Consider the following 13,802-nt stretch of genomic DNA (forward strand, 5'->3'; position numbering starts at 1 on the left):
CACAGAGCATTTGCTGCTTGTGTGATTACAGATGTAGTGAGAGTCGTGTTTCCCAGGCTGCCGCTGATGAAATCTTAAAGCCTTCAAAATGCAGCAGACAGAGGTCGTCCAAGAAGGTGTGCTACTGTCCCAGAAGATGATCCTACTGCTGTTTCATGTAAACAAAATGCAACCCTTCGAGGATGCAGCAGTCCAGGCTGCAAGAATCTATTATTCTGATTTGTTGGAATAGCCAAAGTATACACAATCAGGGTTACTTCTCTTAGATCCGTAGGAGATTGATGATGACAGCTGTATGAATTTCAAAGGAAACCTCTTGAACCACAATAAACACACTCAACATTCTTAGATTAGTAAGCAATGTATTTTTAGAACAACAAAAGAATAATTCAATTCTTCAGTTTTTCTTGATTCCGTTCCTATAATGTCATCTGAACACACTATCCACACCAGTTTAAATTCACTTGTGTCAGAGTGTTTAGAGTAGAGTTCAGTTACTCCCAGTTAGTTATGGAACAAGTTCTGACCCAAAGAAAAGCCGCAAATAAAATTGTCTGAGATCTCAGGTAAAATGAAGGAAAATTAACAAATTCCCCTGAAGAAGGAGAAAAAAAAAGAAAGAAAATACTTTCAGGTCCTACCACCCTCCTGGGAACAGGTGGCCTTGGTACGAGACATCCTGGGTAGATATCTCCAGCATCCAGTCCTCAGGCATCCCAGCTCACTCCTTAGAAGCGGATTCTATCAGCAAAAAAACAGCCCTAACAGCCAGGAAATTCTCCGTAACTTAATCCACTCTCTGTCATGTGTGAGCGGTGTGGCGAGCAGGGTGGACCCAAATGCAGAACTCCGAAGGCAGGACCCAATAAAAGTGATGACTTTATTTACAGAAGTAATCCCAAAATATACAAAACTGAGGTTGACAAAGAGTCGGCAACAACAGGAACAGAACCACACCTTCATGAGGGAGGATGCGACAAGGAACAGAGCAAACACAGGGGCCTGAAATACACACAGGAGGTAATGTTGGGAAACAAGAAACAGCTGGGGGAACACAGGACACAGGTGAACAGAATCTAACAAATTAAACAGGGGAAGACAAACTAGACATGACACACAGGGAGCACTAAACTATCAAACTAAAACAGGAAGTAAACAGAGACACAAATGCAGACTGAGCACAACATGAGGAAATAACATAGACAAGAGGCCAGTAACTAATAAATGCTGAACACCGAGACGTGGAAAGACAAGAAAAGGATACAAAACCCCGACTAAACTCAAAACCATAATAAACTGAAGACCCACTCAAACCATAACAAACTGAAGACACACATGAAAGAAACCAAATAACATAATCAGAGATGTAACAAAACATAACCAAAAGAACACAAAACACTGGGCCACTGGCCCCGGATTATGACACTCTCAGTGGCATTCACACGTCACTGGACCAATTATATGGTTTCAGTGCTTACAAAATGGTGACTAAATTCCTCAAATCTCTAGACTTCATGTTGTCTGTCAATGGTAGGTATGGAGAAGCCAGGCATGGATGTTTGGTGCATCACATTGGTGTCAGGAGCTGATGTAATTGGAGGGACATTTCTGAGTGACTGGGATCTAGGAGGAATGACTTCTGTTTGAATGTAGGGACTCCTTGTGAGTAAACATTTCCTCTTTATCACTCGGTTCATCCTCATCACTGTATGCTCCTTCATCTCCATTTGCCTCAGCACTGTTTGTTGTACACTCAAAAAAATAACTCTTTGGATTAACATTAAAAAAATCATGGAAAAGATTTCCACATGATTACTTTACTTTATTTCAGCATTATGTAATTCTGTTGCTCCAATTTAAAGCACCTGTGTTGGTTCAACTTAATTTATTAAGGTTGATTCAACCTATTTACTATAGTTGGGCCCAATTTAATTTAATAGAGCCAGCCCAACTAATTTGTAATGTTTTGGACCAACTAAATGAATTTACTTGTTTCAGATGAATTCAAATTTAGTTGAATTCAACTTATTTTACAGTGGTATAACTACACTACTTAATTAAGTTGATCCAATTCATGGAAATTAAGTTAGCCTAACAAATTTGCTTTATGCTGAAAGAAAGCAATTTAATCTTGTGGAAATACTTTCCATGATTGAATTACGTTACCTTAAAGAATAGTTTTTTAGTGTTAATAAATTAAGTGTTTTAACAGTACTGGTTGAAAGGGTGGAAAGAATACACAACAAATTAGAAAAAATACAATAGAATTGTATTTCCAAAAATGTATTTCCAAAAATGTAATGCATTTACTTTTACATGGGCAGTGCAGATGCTAGCTGACTACTAAACAAGGAATAAACTCTCTTGCCTCTCTTAGCACATAGACAAGACCCAGCAACATCTCTACAGCAAAAGATACACTGTCCAAGTTACTCATCACTTCCACTCCCAACATCCATGGGGTCATCACCAGGCTCTGCACCTTCTGCTTGAAGGACAAAGATTTCAAACGCAGTCTCTGCTATGGCCGTTTGAGCACCTTCATTGACATCCTGCAAAAAAGAATAAAGATTTCTTAAATTGATTTTCACTGCATTCATATTTACAGTACACAATCTTTACAGTATGTAAAACAGCTTTCACTACCCTAATCCATATTCATAACAAAACACATGTAATCAAATAACCAATTAACATAAAAATTTGACTGAGTCATTGTGAAATACTTCCAACAACTAAGCTCCACCATAGGCCTGTCTGTGGTAATCGTGAGTCCAGCGTTAGATTTTCCAATTTGGAAAAGGTATATTGTCTCATTACAGGAAAAACTAGGAGCTAAAGTAGGGTATGTGTGTTTGTTATTGTCAGAAAGACAAGGACAGAGGGTGAATCCCAAACAGGCCCAGTATTTCATGGCCAGTCACCCTCAATTTGCAAGTTTGCTTGGAGGGTCTGCCACATTGCCTGTCATTCCAAACCAGTCATACTTATGGGCGAGTACAAAGCCCTCCATAGCAACTCTGTATACAAACCAAACATCTTCCATGTGCAGAACCTGTCTTGTTCCCATGATGGAGTAAATGCCATGACAATGCATTCACACAAAAAAGACCCACGTCCGCTTTTAAGGTCACATGACTTACAGTGCAAACCAAATTATGCTATCTAGTTGTGGTATGGCCAGGGACTCTTGGGGGTCCAGGCAATGCCAAAGCATATAAACGGACACAGTATGAAGGCTGTATGTACACAAAACACAGCAACAGCGGAGGATTTCAGGTTTCCAAAACTCTTCAAAAATCGGCGACATCACCGGGAAAAGTCGCTACATTGGTCGCGAGGTGCTTTTTGGTTAAAAAAAAAAAAGTCACCAGCGGGGTCTGAAAAGCCACTGAATCTAGTGACAAATTCGCTAAGTTGGCAACACTGCCATGCTGTCGCTTCCTGCATTATTTATGGGTGAAGCGGTGAGGGAGAAAGGCGAGGCAGTGTGAAGTTTTTCAGAGACAAACAAGTATGACTGTAACATGACTATATCGATATAAATGATATTGTCTCATCTTATATCGCATATAAAAATATATATCGAGATTTCTTAAAAACTCGATATATCACCCAGCCCTAGTAAAGACGTCCCACAAGTCAGTGCTTATACCTTCCCCCTTCTTCAAGTGACCCTCAACGACAGCATGTGATTCAATTTAGAGTAACAATGGGTTGTAAATGTCTAGTAGGTAAGGGCGGTTTGTGATTGTGCCAAAGTATGGTGCATGTTTTTAAATGTCTGGTCAAATTTTTGTTATTTTTAAATGTGCATTATAAATAAATTGGAAACTGGAAATTTAACCAAGAGAAAGAAGAAAAAGAAGAGTTTTAATGACCTTCTCTTAACATAATTTTAAATCTAATAGGAATACACAGGAAGCCCAATTAACTCCAACTCTGATCATCCCTATCATAAACACATAGGTAAATTAACATACCAGGTATTCCTTCACCAGCTTCTCTGGGTCTTCATTCAGGTACATGCAGAGACCTTTGAGGATGTATTCTCTTCTGACTTCAATAGTTTCATTCTTAATATGCAGATCAGAAAAAGAAGAAAGCAGTGAAAACACAATTTCAACAATCCAGCAGTGTAGGTTCACACACTTGGAAACTTAACTAAATTCAAAGGAAGTCATAATATAAAAGTGATCAGTGGCTAACATTTTATACAGCTTAGATTGTTTGATCAGGGATAGTCTGTTTAAAAGATCTTTAAGAATCCATTACTTAACTATTTTTACTACTTTGTGTTTTCCTTTCATCACGCCATGATTAAAATGAATTATTTTAACATTTTATTTTACCACCTAGTTGAAGATGTCATCTAAGAAATATTTATGCCTGAAATATGTGAAAAGTAGACCACTCCAAAACAGTTTACATCCTTCTAGTTTAACAAAGGATGTGGTGCTCAGTCATTTCTACAATAGACAAGTTTTCAGTAATGTCACTTTTACACTGGTATCATACCTGGGTTATGGGTACCAGGATGGTCTTGATTTTTCTCCCTTGAACGCCTCCTTTCTTGGCATACGCCTTCATTAGGTTTGCAGATTGAACATCAAGCCTGGAGAAGAATGTTGACTGCAAATGGATTGTTGTGATTCTCTCGAACTCTGCACTCACCTACAAAAAAAACCAAAAAAGTAGACAAAACTTAGTTTGGCACTGTACCGTCACCTTTGGTAAACGTTTGAGATAGCAGTTCTGTTTAAGAAATGTAAATGCATAATAAATGTTTTTATCTATACATGAACTTTCTTTGTCAGAAGGCCAACTAAAGCTACATTCACAGTGCAGGCCTTAATGCTCAATTCCGATTTTTTTGTGAAATCCAATGTTGTTCAGACTGACATGAAAAGATCAGATACAGGTCACATAAGGGCAAAAAAAAAAGAAAAAAGATTTGGGTCACTTCAGGCTGCAGTGTGAATGTAGCCTTAGGCTACAGTTGCTGGCCTTCAGTAAATCCACATCAGTATGAGTAACTTCTCGGAGTCTGCCAATATGTATTGTGACACATTGCATGCAGTGGGGCTTGTTCTTTTATGCATTCATCCATTTATGTCACAAACATGGAAGAGAGCTCGCCACCTTGTTGCTATCATGGGGGCCTCTCCAAATACATTCTTGCCTTCTGAGTGCAAAGGTCTTGTCCATCATTTCTGCCAACTTCTGATGATTGTTTCTCTTTTTTACTTCTGAGAGGAGCGTCACTCTCAACTCTTCCAGTGTCTCTGCTGTTTCACCGGCTGGATAGCTGGGGCAGTAATTTACTTCTGCTTTTTTTGGCTTCTTCACATGCAGGTTTAGCTTTATAAGCACTCCAACATTAGAATCAGTCACTTCAGATCTGGTAAAACTTACTATTAACCACTGAAATCAAAAACTTGATGGCCGATGACCCCCTTCACTGGTACTCATGCAGATGAACAACAGACAAGTGATGTTCTGAAAGAGATCAGATAAATTTTCAACCATTAAAATATTTAATTCATCCTGAGCAGAGGTGCATCTATACATGTATTCAAACTTTTGGTATAGGTCTCTGGAATGCAACATGATAATAACAACTGGAAATATAGGGCACGTTAGGGGTGGTAGGGAAGGTTGTACATAAATCACTGGGGAAAATACCAAATGAGGTTTGCTGAAGACAGTTCGATCCGCCTCTCTGGCTGCAGTGCGTGCTCCCGACACAGGGGGAACAGATTTTCACAGGGGAACAGAATTTCGCACAAGACCAACACTGAACGATGGCTGCTAACGGTGGCTTCAGCTGACGTAAAGAAAAAATAACAGCTGACCTCTGCACAGCGAGCACAACACACGCATGCACGCTCACAGCACAGAGCTGTGGAGGCGTGGAAAAACTTGTACGCGATGATCCACTCGTGTTAAAGGGTCGTTTTGTCCATATGATGGAAATCCGTCGCTCCCTCTCCATTCATTTCCTATGGAACTTGTGTGAAGCCACGGTGGCCTCATCACACAAGTTCTATAGGAAAAAATGAATGGAGCGCGAGCGACATCGCTCCAGGAGCTGCAGAGTTAAAACGAAGCATTGTTTGTGCCTAAAATTAACCTATTTAATCCACACAACATAAAATAATGTGCCACATACAAGCATGGAACAGGCAAAACATTGGCGCAAATGGTAGAGAAGCACGAATAATTGCCAGCTAACTATCGTCACTTTAGCTAACAAACATGTTACGCGACCAAATATTACGGAAAATGATTAAAAGTCTGCTGATGATTTGATTCACATATTATCATTTGCATTTAGACGAACGAGAAAAAAAAAAGACTGAATCTTACCTTTTATGATGCACGCCAGCCAACTTCCTTCTTCGCTTGATAACTGCCATTCGAAATTTCCCGGGCACACCAAATGGTATGTCATCTCACGTGATCTCGCGTGATCTCCCGTGATCTCGCTGCTCCGTCTTCGGCGCAAGATCATTCTGACTCCATTGAATCATGTTATCTCAACATGACTGAATTTCATGAACGTTAGGTTGTTAAATTTCATGCTTATCTGACATGATTTTATCACGTTTGCCTTTGAAACATGAAATTATTTTGTTAAAAGAACATGTTACTATTTTTTTAATGTAATGACAACCTAAATTCCTTTTTTTGAGTGTACTCCTGGTCCTTAATTTCCTTGGATTTCCATTTTGGGGCTTAGATTCAGTCTGGTCTCCCACAGATAAGAACCCACAAGGGAGGAGCAAATCCCTATGCAGGGTGCGGTTTGGACCATCCCTATTTTCTGGTCTGACAAACAGTTCAGCAGCTCTGATGTTCCTGTCAGAGTGTGCTTTGTTTTTTTTCCACCCATCTTCCTTGAATGTTCAGATGCCAGGGCATAACTTTCTTGGAGGGTTTGACAAAGTTTTTGGATGTAGTCGGAGTAGGATTTGTGACTGCATTTGCCTGGGTGAGTACCAAAAGCAAGATCAATTGGCAGCCTTGGTTGGCTACCAAACATAAGTTCATATGGGGAATAACCCATTGTGTGGTTTTTGGTACAGTTATAAGCACGTGTCAGTCTCCCCAATGGTACTTATCCTTTACCTCTAACGTGCCTAACATGTCCAAGAGTGTACCTATTGTACTTCTCCACTGGGTTCCCCCGGGGATGATAAGGAGTGGTACGGATTTTGGTTGTCCCGATTAGTTTGCATAGCTCTTTAATGATTTTAGATTCAAAATCTCTGCCTTGGTCACTAAGCAGATGACTAGGGAATCCATAAGGAATAATGAGGTTGTCCCACAGAGCTTTGGCTATTGTCTTAGCCTTTTGATCTCTAGTTGGCAGCGCAATGGCAAATTATGTAAAATGGTCTGTCAACACCAACACATTTTGGGTATCTCGACTGCCTGGCTCAACAGACAGTCTATACACACAAGCTTGAGGGGATAAGTAGGGGATAAATGTTTTCTAATAGGGCTGACTTTTGGGGCAAGGCCTTCCTCATGAGACAGCGGGGACATTTTTTGCACTTATCTTCAATGATCTTGGCCTGTAAGGCACGCTCAAACCCAAGGTGGCCAACCTCATCATGCACACCTCGTAGAGCTCTTTCACGATACTTTTGTGGCAATACTAACTGATACACTGGGGAATTTTGGTCATTAACCTTCCTGTACAGAACACCATTATCGAACACAAGCTTCTTCCAGTCCTTTCACAGAAGTTGGACATCAGGGGGTTCGAGTTTGATTTCCTTGCTATTTGGCTTTGAGGCCCCTTCAAAAAGGGTTATGACACGAGAGATAGATGGGTTGGCTCTTCGTGCTGCGCTCCAGTCAGCATCAGTCATTGATGGTAGAATATCTTCACCATAAATCTGAGGTACCAATGTGGGATTGACAGCAAGGGATTCAACAATTACAATGGGCTCTACGCCATCAGGCTCAGCTGAAAGTGACACAGAATGACGCTGACATATTGCAGAAAACATTCCACGATCTAGTTCATCACGCATGTCAGTGACACGTTTTTTCATATCATCAATTAGTGCTTTTTCTGTGACAAATGTCTCATCTTCCTCAGGTGGCTTATGGGGTCGTCAAGACAACCCGCCAGCATCTTTGTTTATTTGGCCTGCTCTCTACTTAACTGTAAAACAATATGTGGACAAGGCAGCTAACCACCTGTGTCCTGCCGCATCCAACTTGGCGGTTGTTAGAACGTATGTCAATGGATTATTATCAGTCAGGACAGTAAAGCTAGTGCCATAAAGGTAGTCACTAAACTTTCAGTTCAATTCAATTCAATTCAATTCAATTCAATTTTATTTATATAGCGCCAAATCACAACAAACTGTCGCCTCAAGGTGCTTTGTATTGTGGGTAAAGACCCTACAATAATACAGAGAAAACCCAACAGTCAAAACGACCCCCTATGAGCAGCACTTGGTGACAGTGGAAAGGAAAAACTCCCTTTAACAGGAAGAAACCTCCAGCAGAACCAGGCTCAGGGAGGGGGGGTCATCTGCCGCGACCGGTTGGGCTGAGGGGAGAGAAAGACATGCTGTGGAAGAGAGCCAGAGATTAATATCAATTAATGATTAAATGCAGAGTGGAGTATAAACAAAGTAAATAAGGTGAATGAAAAGAAACAGTGCATTATGTGAACCCCCCAGCAGACTAGGCCTATAGCAGCATAACTAAGGGATGGTTCAGGGTCACCTGATCCAGCCCTAACTATAAGCTTTATCATAAAGGAAAGTTTTAAGCCTAATCTTAAAAATAGAGAGGGTGTCTGTCTCCCGAATCCAAGCTGAAAGCTGGTTCCACAGAAGAGGCGCCTGAAAGCTGAAGGCTCTGCCTCCCATTCTACTCTTAAGTATCCTAGGAACCACAAGTAAGCCAGCAGTCTGAGAGAGAAGTGCTCTGTTGGGGTGATATGGGACTATGAGGTCTTTGAGATAAGATGGTGCCTGATTATTCAAGACCTTGTAGGTGAGGAGAAGGATTTTAAATTCTATTCTAGATTTAACAGGGAGCCAATGAAGAGAAGCCAATATGGGAGAAATATGCTCTCTCTTTCTAGTCCCTGTCAGTACTCTAGCTGCAGCATTTTGGATCAGCTGAAGGCTTTTCAGGGAGCTTTTAGGACAGCCTGATAATAATGAATTACAATAGTCCAGCCTAGAAGTAATAAATGCATGAATTAGCTTTTCAGCATCACTCTGAGAAAGGATGTTTCTAATTTTAGAAATATTGCGCAAATGCAAAAAAGCTCCAAGATTTCTCACAGTGTTACTGGAGGCCAAAGTAATGCCATCCAGAGTAAGTATCTGGTTAGACACCATGTTTCTAAGATTTGTGGGGCCGAGAACAAGAATTTCAGTTTTATCTGAATTTAGAAGCAGGAAATTAGAGGTCATCCAGGCCTTAATATCTTTAAGACATTCCTGCAGTTTAACTAATTGATGTGTGTCATCTGGCTTCATTGATAGGTAAAGCTGAGTATCATCTGCATAACAATGAAAATTGATGCAGTGCTTTCTAATAATACTGCCTAAGGGAAGCATGTATAATGTAAATAAAATTGGTCCTAGCACAGAACCCTGTGGAACTCCATAATTAACCTTAGTGTGTGAAGAAGACTCCCCATTTACATGAACAAATTGGAGTCTATGAGATAAATATGATTCAAACCACTGCAGTGCAGTACCTTTTAATACCTATAGCAAGCTCTAATCTCTGTAATAGAATGTTATGGTCAACAGTATCAAAGCTGCACTGAGGTCCAACAGGACAAGAACAGAGATGAGTCCACTGTCAGAGGCTCTAAGAAGATCATTTGTAACCTTCACTAATGCTGTTTCTGTACTGTGATGAATTCTGAAACCTGACTGAAACTCTTCAAATAAACCGTTCCTCTGCAGATGATCAGTTAGCTGTTTTACAACTACTCTTTCAAGAATCTTTGAGAGAAAAGGAAGGTTGGAGATTGGCCTATAATTAGCTAAGACAGCTGGGTCAAGTGATGGCTTTTTAAGTAGAGGTTTAATTACAGCCACCTTGAAGGTCTGTGGTACATAGCCAACTAATAAAGACTGATTGATCATTTTTAAGATTGAAGCATCAATAATTGGAAAGACTTCTTTGAACAGTCTAGTAGGAATGGGATCTAATAAACATGTTGCTGGTTTGGAGGAAGTAACTATTGAAGTTAACTCTGAAAGATCAACTGGAGCAAAAGTGTCTAAACAAATACCAGCAGTGCTGAAAGCAGCCGAACATGAAGAATAATCTTTAAGATGGTTATGAATAATTTTTTCTCTAATGTCTAAAATTTTATTTGTAAAGAAATCCATGAAGTCACTACTAGTTAAAGTGAAAGGAATACTCGGCTCTACAGAGCTCTGACTCTTTGTCAGCCTGGCTACAGTGCTGAAAAGAAACCTGGGGTTGTTCTTATTCTCTTCAATTAATGATGAATAGTAAGATGTCCTAGCTTTACGAAGGGCTTTTTTATAGAGCAACAAACTCTTTTTCCAGGCTAAATGAGCATCTTCTAATTTAGTGAGACGCCATTCCCTCTCCAGCTTTCGGGTTATCTGCTTTAATCCTTTTTGGAAGAAAAGACCTCGAGTGGGTGCCTGGCCAAAAGCGACCACACCCAAAGTCTAGTCTGTTGCTGCCACAGTGAAGAGGGGAAGAAAGGGGAAGTCCAAAAGAAATAGATTTTCTGCTCCTCTGTAACTTGTCCTTTTTACAATCTCTGCTGCTCCTCAGTAATCCACTGCAACTCGATTCATAGTCCCATTAATGGAAACCTGCAGAAGAAGCACCTCCAATCTTCACTGGATAGGGTTAGGGTTAGGGTTAGGGTTAATTGATATTCCACAGAAGGGTTGGGCAAGTCCTCTCTGCAGAGCAGTTCTGGCGCGGGGACGAAGCTCCTGAAATTCCCGTTCAATGCTTCTGTGCATCACCTTTTATAGTTTCTCTCTAAGACACATCCTAGTTTTAAAACATCATCATGACAAATTATCACCCTACTGTCCAACTTCCAATTATGGTATTTGGCTTAACCATTACTTCATTTCTCGTTAATACATGGCTTGTTAGGTACTTTCCATCTAAGACTATTTTCAGCTTGTTTTTCCCCTCTGTTCCTACTTATTCCTGGGCAACAGGTTTCAGTTCCTCATTTTACCCTGCTCAGTGATTCTCCAAGATTTCACAACTTCCTTAACATGTTGTGCTTTAAATCATTTCTGTGTTACACACATTCTTATCAACTGACTAAAATCATACAAATTATTTGTTACATTCATATAAATCAACCTTACAATTTTATAAATCAGAATTATGATTGTCCGCATAGTACCAGGCATAGGCCATCGAGTAACCAAGATCTCAACCTCAACTGACTTGACTCGACACCCACTAACAGCTGACTGTGGAATATTTAGCAGTGACTGGACTTGTTGCACAGGTATCATCCTATAAGGGTACCGCGCTGGAATTCACTGAATAACATGAGAAGGTTATCCATGTTATCCATCCAGACTGGATTACTGCAGTTCTTTATACATCAGACTGGAGAAGGCAGTACTATCAGACTGCAGCTGGTCCAAAATGCTGCTGCTGGACTCCTGACTGGGAAATAGAAACAGGAACATATTTCACCTGTCCTGGCATCGTTGCTCTGTCCACCTGTGCAGGTTAGGACTCATTTTAAATCTTTGTTAATCCTCATTAGAGCTTGCATGGTGACTGCTGAGGTCAGCTGACCAGCAGCTGTTTGTAGCTCCAAGCACCAAGCTAACTTCAGTGGTCCCTCACTGCTGCAGCTCTGAAACTCACTCACAGTCTGCAGGTATCAAAAACAAACACACCTCTCCTCATTAGCCTTTCAGTTTGGGGCTCATTTACAGCTGAGTCTCTGTGAACAGGAAAAGTTGGTTTTAATTATGTTCCCTTTTTGTGGCTCATTCTTCCTTCCAAATTGTTTCTGGTTGATTTTTATTTTGATCTGTGATTTTTTTAATTGCTTGTTGTTCAGTAATTGGGTCAAAGAGCTCCTTTGTTCTTGTGTGTGTTCCAACCACAGGACCTCCTCCTGTTGGAGCTCTTTGAGATCTTTTAGGAAGGAGCTTCTTCTGTGCAGGTACTTCTGAGTGGACCTGGAAAACTGCTGAGTCACTACAAACAGCAGCAGCTGGAAAAGCGCCGGTTCCTCCCAAAGATGCTTCACAAATACAACACCACACTTCAGAGTCACAGCCTGACTCTGGAGGAGGTTCAGCCTTCTGATTGGATATTAATTTCACCATCTGCTAAATTTGATGTTTCAGTTAAGTTATTAAAATTAAAACATCAATTTTCTAGATCCTGGGGTTTAACTGTTGAGAAACATTTGTTATAATTGTGGTGCTAATGCAAAGGTCACAAGGTCACTCTGTTAGGATTCATCCTCTGGGATCCACAAACATCCACAGGAAGCTGATGGAAATGTGTCCGACCAAATCAGCGTCCTAATGAGCCGCTGCTAGAAGCCCAAAATCCTGAGCTGACATCAGTCCAAGATTTGTCTTTCAAATGTAACAAAGTGAAAGTGTCTGCTTAAATGTGCTGAAAGGTGTTAAACAACAAGTGCTGCTGGAAGAGTTTCATTAAGAGAACATTAACACTGTGAATGAGGGATGGACTTTTCTTCACTTTGACACTTTGATCTGTTTTTCTTTGAATAAATGTTTTTGTGGGACTGAGGATACATTTGTTTAGATTTGGAGCTTTGATGTCATCTGTTCCTCTTGTTTGTGTCTGAAAACATGATGAAAAATCTGTGAGAAACAGAAATCAATAGAATTGAATTTCTGACAGCAGTCAATAAAAATCTCCCTGAGCTCAGTCTGTGACTCTGAGATGGAGGTGAAATGTGTGAACCTGGGCTGTGGTTTGCTGCTCTCTTCCTGTCACAAACACTGTTTGACATCTGTTCATCTTTTTGTTCAGGCTGCACGGATCATTTCTCACTGTGGGAAACAACCTTCACACAGGAGCAGTAGTAGGTGGCTGAATGATGGCGTTTAACTTGCTTAATCTCTAACTGCCAGCCTTTATTTGTATTTACAGAAGAGAAATCATTGAGTTGAGGATGAGAAGAGTAACTTCTGTCTATGTCACCATTACTCTTATTAATATCAAGAATCACTCTGAATGTTTCTTTCTTCTGGTACCAGTATATCCATTCACGATCACACTGTTCAGTCCCTCCACAGCTGAAGGAGACTTTGTCTCCAACTCTCCTGGTCAATGTTAAATCGTCCTGAATCAGCTGTTCTGCTGCCATGGTAAGCAGTGCTGCAGAGACACAGACAGATAGATGAAGGTCAGTGTGACAGTGTTTGTTCCAGGTTGAGTTTGTTGGCTCCTGATTGGCTGCAAACACTCACCTGAACACAGACAACACAGAGCAGCAGCTGGGAGGAAAAGCATTGTGTGCAGTGGTGTTTCCTCCGGTGAACCTGGGGAGAAGTGGCGCTCTGATGCAGCCGAGGCCAAACGAGGACGAGCTGTGAGATCAGACGAGGGCCACGTGCTTTCTAACGGCTCCTCAAAGCTCCCGTCGGCCCCTGCTGTGGGCGGCCCACAGATAAGACTGCTGCTGCTGATTGACAGCTCAGCTGAAGCTGCTGTGTGCTTTCATGGTCTTCATTTGAATCTGACAGCAGATCCAAAAATCTGGGTCACATGATGCAGAAAGACTAAAAACATTG

At 40.8% G+C, this 13,802-nt stretch overlaps 2 long non-coding RNA genes across 2 annotated transcripts; both read right to left on the reverse strand.

Annotated features, from left to right (window-relative positions):
* Positions 1–2,345: 2,345 nt before the first annotated feature.
* LOC115777687 (uncharacterized) lies at positions 2,346–4,530 on the reverse strand. The gene is made up of 3 exons (XR_004019670.1): positions 4,519–4,530; positions 3,984–4,076; positions 2,346–2,552 (listed from the first exon to the last, which is right to left on the reverse strand). It is a non-coding gene; the product is annotated as an uncharacterized LOC115777687 (long non-coding RNA).
* Positions 4,531–4,539: 9 nt separating this feature from the next.
* On the reverse strand, positions 4,540–6,448 carry LOC115777686 (uncharacterized). Its single transcript, XR_004019669.1, has 3 exons — positions 6,370–6,448; positions 5,416–5,499; positions 4,540–4,674 (listed from the first exon to the last, which is right to left on the reverse strand). It is a non-coding gene; the product is annotated as an uncharacterized LOC115777686 (long non-coding RNA).
* Positions 6,449–13,802: the final 7,354 nt, after the last annotated feature.

This window comes from Archocentrus centrarchus, unplaced genomic scaffold (genome assembly GCF_007364275.1).
Source record: "Archocentrus centrarchus isolate MPI-CPG fArcCen1 unplaced genomic scaffold, fArcCen1 scaffold_64_ctg1, whole genome shotgun sequence".
Classification (NCBI taxonomy): domain Eukaryota; kingdom Metazoa; phylum Chordata; class Actinopteri; order Cichliformes; family Cichlidae; genus Archocentrus; species Archocentrus centrarchus.